This window comes from Durio zibethinus, chromosome 26 (assembly GCF_047325235.1).
Source record: "Durio zibethinus cultivar Kanyao isolate XHJ-2024 chromosome 26, ASM4732523v1, whole genome shotgun sequence".
NCBI classification, from domain to species: Eukaryota; Viridiplantae; Streptophyta; class Magnoliopsida; order Malvales; family Malvaceae; genus Durio; species Durio zibethinus.
The window spans coordinates 16,858,544-16,867,658 of NC_143187.1; positions in this window are offsets into that span (position 1 = coordinate 16,858,544).

The following is a 9,115-nucleotide window of genomic DNA, read 5'->3' on the forward strand; positions in this document are numbered from 1 at the left end:
TAAAGTTTTCGATGCATAGAGTATAAAATTTTAAAAAGATTTAATAAATTCGATATTTTTTTTAGACAAATATTTTTAATAAAAATATTAATAAAATTTTTATCATTAATTAAAGATAGATTACATTTAGCTTATAAATAATATTTTAAATAATTTTTTTATATATTATTAATTTTCATAATTTTATTAATTTATCAATTTAAATTTTTTATTAAAAATTTTATTAAATCATTTTAAAAAATTATACAAATTTTATCTAAAAAATTTTATATAATTTTATCCTTCTAATATTGTTGACAAAGAGTTTTTTTGTGTTCTCTTGTTTTTCATCTTAAAAAATAATTTTTTTGTCAACAAAATCATTATAAAAAATATAATAATACCGATTTTTTTGTCACTAAAATTGTCTAAACAAAATATAATAATAATAACTATGAAATTATATGTATATATAAAGACATGACCATCGAAGTAAAAAATTTATTGCAAAAGGTTTTGAAAAAAATATTAAATTTATTAAATAGATCGAAACAAAAAAACCAATAAATCTCATTTAAGATAACATATTATATCATATTTTAATTCTAACATTCAAAGATTAAATCCAATTTCGTTCGATCCAAACTATATATAATATATTATCTTTTTGTTTACATATTATATAAAAAGATAGAGGGAAAACGTTTAATTTATTACTATAGGGGCATTTTATTTTTTTCTACAATTTTATCATCTTATTGTATTTTTTATACAATTTTAATAAATTATGAATAAAAATAAAATATTTCATCTAAACTAAAAAATATTCTATTAAAAATTTCAAATGGTTTTTAATTTTTATTATATAAAAAGTAAAAATACTTTATATTAAATTTCAAATAAAGGTAATTTAGTAAAAATAAAAATAATTATTTTTTAAATATCAACAGTACGGCCAATTTTAGTGTATATTTTATATTTGTTTTTTATGCAGAATTTGAGGTGCATATTAACAAATAGTTAAAGGATTAAAAAAATCCGTGAATTGTAATTTAATAATTATTTAAATTTTTATTATTTTATTACATTTAATTAAATTTTTAATTTTTTATTCTGATTCAATTAAACCTTTAAATAAATGAAATCTAATTATATGACAAAATTTAATTAATTAATTTTTGAATAATTTTAGAGAGGAAGAGAATAAATAGAGAAGAAAAAAGTTAAAAAAAATAATTTTGTTTAATTTTTACATATATTAGTTATACGATGTGACAAATTTTTATTTATTTATTGATGTCATCTAAAATTTATCTTAATTAAAAAATTAAAGATATTAATTTTTTTATTCAAGTAAAAATTTAATTAATTACAAAAAATGTTGGAAGAATTAATTAATTAGAATAAAAAATTAAGAGCTTGAATGATTTTTAATTATAATTCAAAAAATTTTAATATCTTAAGCCTTAAAAAAATTCTCAAATGCTGCAATTTTCAGAAAAATCTTTGGTATTCAGAAAATAATCAAATTGATTTGACAACCAGAAAACTACATTTATCAAATACATTTTTTTTTTGGCTGTCGAAAAGAATCTAATTGCATCGTTAGAGAAGTGTAAATTAAAGGAATAATTAATGTAACTAAAACAAATTAATTTAAACAATATTTCAATTACTTTTAAGAAAAAAAATGTTTTGACGCGAATTTTGTGTTTTAAAATCCACAGCAAATTTGGCTAAAGAAGCCAATAAAAAAAATCAAAACTCATTTAAAATTTTACTTGGAAATTTCCTTTTCAAAACAAACTAAAAATATATTATAAAACATAAACTAAAAAATAGTGGCATTATTCTTATTTTTAAAAAGAATTTAATTAATTTATTTTTATTTAATTGTTGGTATTATGCTTTTTGGGAATTTAAAATCAAGTCTTCTTTATTTTTCATACAATAAAAATTAAAAAAATCAAAATTTTTATGGAATATTATTTAATTTAGATGGAATATTTTATTTTCATCAATGGATGACTAAAATTGCATAAAAAATGTAGTAGGATTGTAAAATTTTATTAAAAATGTAAAATGATAAATGTGGAGCCTCCAATCTAATGTACTGATAAATTTGATCATTTTCCCAAAGATAAATACATAATATTATATTGTAAACATTAAAAAGTTTTTTAAGTTATCCACATTTTAAAACTTAGTAAAAAAAAAAGATTAAAGATTAAATTAATAAAAATTATATACAATGTTTCTAATTTAAAAAAAAAAATTATTTGGACAAATCTAAATAGATTTGGATTGTACTATTAACTAACTTGCAACTTGTGTAATACACGAATTAGTTTTATTTATTTAAATATGTATGTTACATACATAGTAGCATTATTTACAAAGTTATATTAAAGTTTTCAATATTTTTAACATGTATAAAGTTTATATATCCAATTGATATCTCATAAAAATTAACTTTTTAAAAGAAATTTGACAATATATAATACACAATATTATTAAGAAAAAAATAAATAAACAAAAATCTCTTTTGAAACAAAATCAAATTTGTTCAATTTGCACCATTTTATTTGCAATAATATTTATACACCTATAAATTTATATCAAATCAAGATAAATTATATGTACTTAGCTAATACGTTTAAATAATGTAAGTAAATACTTACTCAAGTTAATGTATTGTTTTTTAGGAATTTCAATTATAATATCTTGATTTTGAGTTTATAGAGAATATTTTGACTATTTGTAAGGCTTATGAAAAATTTATGTTTATGGAATGTCCTACAGGTAGATTTATCTGTTAATGAATGAATAAAGATATTTACTTAAAAAAAAAACTATTAAACTACTAATTACGTTTTAAATTTCTCTAAATGGATATGAAGTTTTTTTTCTTTATTAAGCATCTTTTGAATTTGTGTGATGGTCAATTTTGAACTTGAAAATAAAGTAATATTTAATCCACAAAATGATGAAAAATCTCCAAATACTTTCCTTGACTTAAGGTATAAAATGGATGTATTTTATTCTAAAAATAATCAGCCATAATAGTTTTTTTTTTTCCTTTTAATTAATGATTGTAAAGGATAGTTTAGAATACTATCACTATTATGATTTTACTGAGAGAAAATTTTTTTAAAAAAAGATATGTATCAAAATGAAAAAAATTAAACGTACATAATATATTATTTTTCTAAATAAACACACAAAATAAAAAATTGTTGAATGATGATTTATATCATAAAATAAATATTTACATACCTTTAAGAAAGCATTTGATTCAGATAAATCCGTAAATTTTTTCCCAAAATATTAATAATAGGTATTTATTTCTTACGTTTGATTTAGGGTAATCTAATTACAGGAGAAAATATTAGATCCCTAGTGGTATCCAAAGCTTTGGATTTAGAAATCTACCCCTTTCTATGATATTTTAAGATTTCGAAGAGGGAAAAATTGTTTTATTTCCAAATTTAACCTTAATAAAAATCGTACACATATTCGTTACTATTTTAAAAAGCAAGTTTGGAACTTAGTCATAGCTTTTTTTTTTTTTTTTTAAATTCAATTGCAGCATTTCTTTTAAATAAGATGTTGTAATTGGTACAATTTTTTAATTTTCCAATACATCTTATTTAGTTCATATTATGGGGGTTTTTGTGGTACATATGCCTTTTAGTGTGCCACACATTTATGATGTAAGTAGTTATTAAGGCGTTTAGATGTGAAAATGCCTTAATTGCTTATCACTTATGATGATCAGATGGTGCATATGCCTTATTTGATAGATGATCTTGCATTTGATAAAGATTAAAATGGCTATTAGGGCATTTCTATAACCACTTATTAAAATTTTGTTCAGGGTCTGGAAGATCGTGTTATAACATGATTGATTATCAATAATAGTTTGATAAAGACTCAAATGGCTATTATGGCGTCTAAATGGAAAAATACTTTAATTGATAATAAATTAAAGTGGTCAAATGTTGACATGCAGTAAATGAATCATATTAAAATTTAACTTTCTTCTCAATTAAGGCATTTTTTTCTTCAAACACCGTAATTGCCACATATTAAAATTTTATTTTCCTTCTCAAAGACCATGTTCTGACAATATGAACATTGTAATATCTAATAAAATTTAGAAGAATCTATATTTAATACATGAAATAGGGCATTTCTATATATGAAATGCCTTAATTGATGTCTTCATTATGTTTTAATAGCTAATACGTTTTATTTTTATTTCAACATATCTGAGCTCAAAACAAATACTTTTTTATTTGAACTAACTTCAATTTCAACATCCATCATTTAATCTTCATCTTATTAAGTTTATCTGTATTTTTTTTTCAAAAAAAATTATGTGTATACTATTTGATACCTAATTATCTGTTCTGCATTATATGTTGCGTTCTAATCTTTTCTTTTCTTTTTTTTTCCTCTTTTTAGATTCGTTTAGATTTAGATGAAAACTATTTTGATATATCAAATGTGTTATTCATTTTGGTTTTAGCTACTTCATCCACAAATATTTTGTTAATGATTTATTTTTTTTTTATATTTGATAGATTCCATCTACCATATGCAAAGATTTGTTTTTCAATTATGTTTTCAACTTTAATGAGATTTTATCTTCTAAACAGTTATGGCTCTTTTATTACTAAGAACGAAGATGCATTTGGTTACATTGTTTATAATGCTTTTGAATTAGATAGAGACTTCGTTGCATGTGTTATGTTTTGTTGTTATATCTTTATTTGATATGAACCTTAGAAATGACATAGATTATCTTATGGTGGAACATCTTATGATACGTTACATATTAAAAAGTTAAACTTAAATGTAATGATTTTTAAGAGCGATAGATAGTATGTAGATAATATTAGAATGGATAGAAGAGCTTTTGCAAAATTATGTCATTTACTTTAAATAGAATGGAGAATACAAGCATCTAGACAAATGTAAATAGAAGAATTGGCTATTAACTTCCTGCACATCATTGCCCATCATACAAAAAATAGGATTATGAAGCATCAAGTAACTAGATCTGGAGAGACAATTAGTTGACAATTCCATTCTGTGTTGAATTTTGTTTTAAAACTGCATACATTATTGTTTAACAGCTAATATTGGATAATTCAACAAATAATAGATGAAAATGGTTCAAGAGTTGTTTGGGTGCTTTAGATGAAAAATATATCAAGTTCAAAGTTGACACAGTTGACAAGCCTAGATAAAGGATTAGGAAAAATGAAATTGCTACCAATGTCCTTGTTATTTTCACCACAAATATGTAATTCAAATATGTTATATTGGGATGAGAAGGTTTCACAGTAGATGACAAAATGCTAAGGGATGCCATTACAAGCAGGAATGGGTTGAGTATCCCACAAGGTGTTTTTTTTTATTATGTTTACGGTTTAGGGTTTAACGAAATACCTTTTTTTCTGTGTGTTAATGTTATTCCACTATAGTAGGTAACTACTATTTGTGCGATGTTGGATGCATAAATGGAAAAGGTTTCTTGGCACCTTATAAAGATTAAAGATACCATCTTAGTGATTTAAAGGGCAGGACTCTAACCGATGTCCTACAAGAATATTTCAATATGAAATACTCTCAAGCAAGAAATTGTATTAAGAGATGTTATGGTATATTGAAAGCTAGATGGGCAATTTTAAGGGAGAAGTCATTTTATTCAATAAAGACACAGTGTAGAATCATTTTTGCTTCTTACCTTCTCTATAATTTTATTAGGTTTGATATCAAAATTTGATGACATCACTTTCTCTATAATTTTGATTACATATGTTGAGCCATCTGATTTTTAGACTTAATTTAGAGACAATCTGACTAAAGAGATATTCACCAATTGGTTGTAATTCCGAGGATAAGGACATTATAGAAATTTTTTGTATGTTATAACATTTGCTCAATTTAATTGATTTATATACCATATGGTTGAGTGTAGATTTGGTTTATATCGCGGTTGAATATATGTTTTTCTTATATTTCTTTTATTCTCAAGTGTCTAATGTATATTACAATTTTTAGAACAAAAAATCTTTGTTTTCTTTTTATGTGTATTTGTTTAATTAATTTTCTTGTTGGGTTTTTTTATTTATTAAATTGATATTGTTGCATGATGGCTAACCATGTGATTAGGAATTCAACAAGTTTTCATCATATGCCAATTCTTTACAATCTGTATGAGACTTACCCATAAGAAGAACCGAAAGTTTAAGGGTAAGTAACCATTCTCGGATAAGGGAGGAGAATTCTTATATGGTTAAATGCCTACATTCTTTGGTAAATGATCCTAGATGGAGAGCGAATAATGAGACAATCCACGTTGGATATCTAAGTTATCTTGAACGAATGCTAAAGCAACTCATTCTTACTTTTCAACTTAAAACTACCCCCCCACATTGAGTCTAGGATTAAGCTACTCAAAAGACAATATCATGCAATTTGTGATATGAAAAATACTAGTGAATTTGAGTGGAATGATAAAAAAAAATGTACCATAGTTGAAAAAAAAGATTTTAATAAGTGGATTTGGGTAAATTTTTTAAAATTATACTATGGCTTACCTTATTTATGTTTTTTTTATTCTTTTTTTTGTTCATATTTACTTTAACTTTTGTGTAAACTCATTTACAAGTTAAAAGGTTAAAGAACAAACTTTTTCTTTTCCTTGATGATTTTAAAGTAATTTTTTTATTCGATATAGCAACCAATCAAAGAGCCAAAATAGTAGTTAATGTGATTGAATCAATGAATGCAACTAAGGATGCTTACTTATTTCTAGAGTTTGATATCCATACTAAAGCAAATACGAAAAGTGGAGACAAAAAAGAAGAAATTGGTTCAACTACTCCATGCAACACTAGGATGTTATCAGGTAAAAAGCATTATAAGAGCAAAAACAGACCAATTACTGAATTAGTTGATTACATAAGCAAACTTAGAGCTTCATATGATAAGGCTATAAATGTGATGGAATGGATTTTAGCTTTTTTCAAAAAAGAAGTTGAGAGTAGTGATAGAAGAATGTCACTTTTCAATGAAATAATGCAACTCAAAGCTTTCTCACTTGATCAAATGATCATTTCTAATGAGTATATGTTGAAAAAAAATCACAAAGTTGAGTTTTTCTTTACTCTGCCATCTATATATAGAAAAGACTACATTAAAAAATAATTAAACGAATGTAATGCTTATTGCCTATCATTTGACTTTCTTTCTCCTGAACGTATGTAGAATGCTTTACATTTTGTATAAAAATCATAGTTGTTAATTTCATTTCGGTACTGATCATACTGGCTAGTATACTTTAGTTATATCAAAGTACAACACACTTAAGCATGATTTTTCGTATTAGATTTGTTATATGGTAATATTGATTGTTTCCATTAGTTTTGACCTGTTTCAGTTAATTTTGGTGGAATAGCATGTTTCGGTCAGTATGTAAATATAAAATATATTTTATAATTTTTAACTTGTTTTTTGTTATTTAACTATTTTTAACCTAATAAAAATAAAATTAATTGATAAAATAACCCTTAAAAGTTGAGTTTTTTATTTTTTATTTTTATATTATATTTTTTCAAACCTAAGTTAATAAGTATTTCAATTTTTTTCAAGAAAACAATTATTTTCCTTTTATAAAGTTTAATAATTATAAAGCCTTGATTAATTTTTTTTCATCTGTTTGTTTTTACTTAAATATTTATATGAAAAAAAAATACTTACTGAAATATCATACTGAAATATCATATGATAAATTAAGTATTTAAAAATATTATCAAAAATTTATGATATTATTTATTATGCTTTTAAACTTATTTATTTTATTTTTGAATATATTGCATATTTATTTTGTAGATTATTAATAATATTTAATATTGTATATAGGACTAATTTCTTATTTATATTTTTAAAACAAAAATCGTACTAATGTGAATGATATAAAAATTTGGTTTGACTAATTTCATATTTGTATTAATATAAAAGTTTTGTGGAGTCTATGTGTCATGAAATTATTTGAATTTCAATTCAATATTAGGATAAACCATTTGGCCCAAAGTAATCACATTTGACTTGTAGAATGTAAATGATATAAGAAATTGGTTGTCATAGTGTTTAAATGAAACAATTTGGGATTTGTATTAATTTAAGCAAATATAAACTTATAAAAATTAACAACTATACAATCATAGTGCCTAACCAAAAAAATTTGGAACATTTGTATATATTTACAACCAATTTAGTTATCCCCAATCCTTATGTAGCAAAGGTGGATGCATAATCAAACTATTCTTTATAGACTTCATCAATTTCTTCTTATGTGAAGTTTTCCTTTGATGTCCACTATTAACAAAAAAAATAAACATTCCATGTTAATCAACTTGTACAATATTATATAAGTTTAATTGAAAGATACTGCTTATTATATGGTATTTATACTAACTTTAAATGATGTACTCGTAAGATCATATATAACAATCTCTCTTATAAAATGAAAGACATAATATCCATATTTGGTAACTCTAGGTTGACGAGGAACTTGAAAGTAAATGTGAGTGGATTGTTAAACATTTTTCTAAACAAACGTAGCATAAAAGAATATATGTTACACTTATCGATAATGTCACATATTTAAACTTTCTATTTCTTTGAACTGCAGCCATTTCCTTAAATTAAACACAAAAGCCATAATAAACATAAATAGTAGTGATTAAACAAAAACACATTTTAATTAAATTATCATTTATACGTAAAATGTAATACCTCTTTATTAAATTGGCAAGATTGGGTAGAGGTATCAGCCTTAATTGTTCAGAGTTCTATAAGTAAAGAGTCCACATATTAATTTCAATTACAGCAAGCTACCAATGACCTTTACAAAATAATAAGCATAATATTATTTTAAAATGTATTACATGCAAAAAATAAATTTGGCATACATTTATACATAATGTATTATATATAATAAATGATCCAATTATTACTACGAATATAACTTACTTAGAATTATAAAGCGCAAGATAATATTTAGACAATTTTTGCAATAATTGACCCATATGATGAGCACGAGCAGTGATAGTGCTAGATA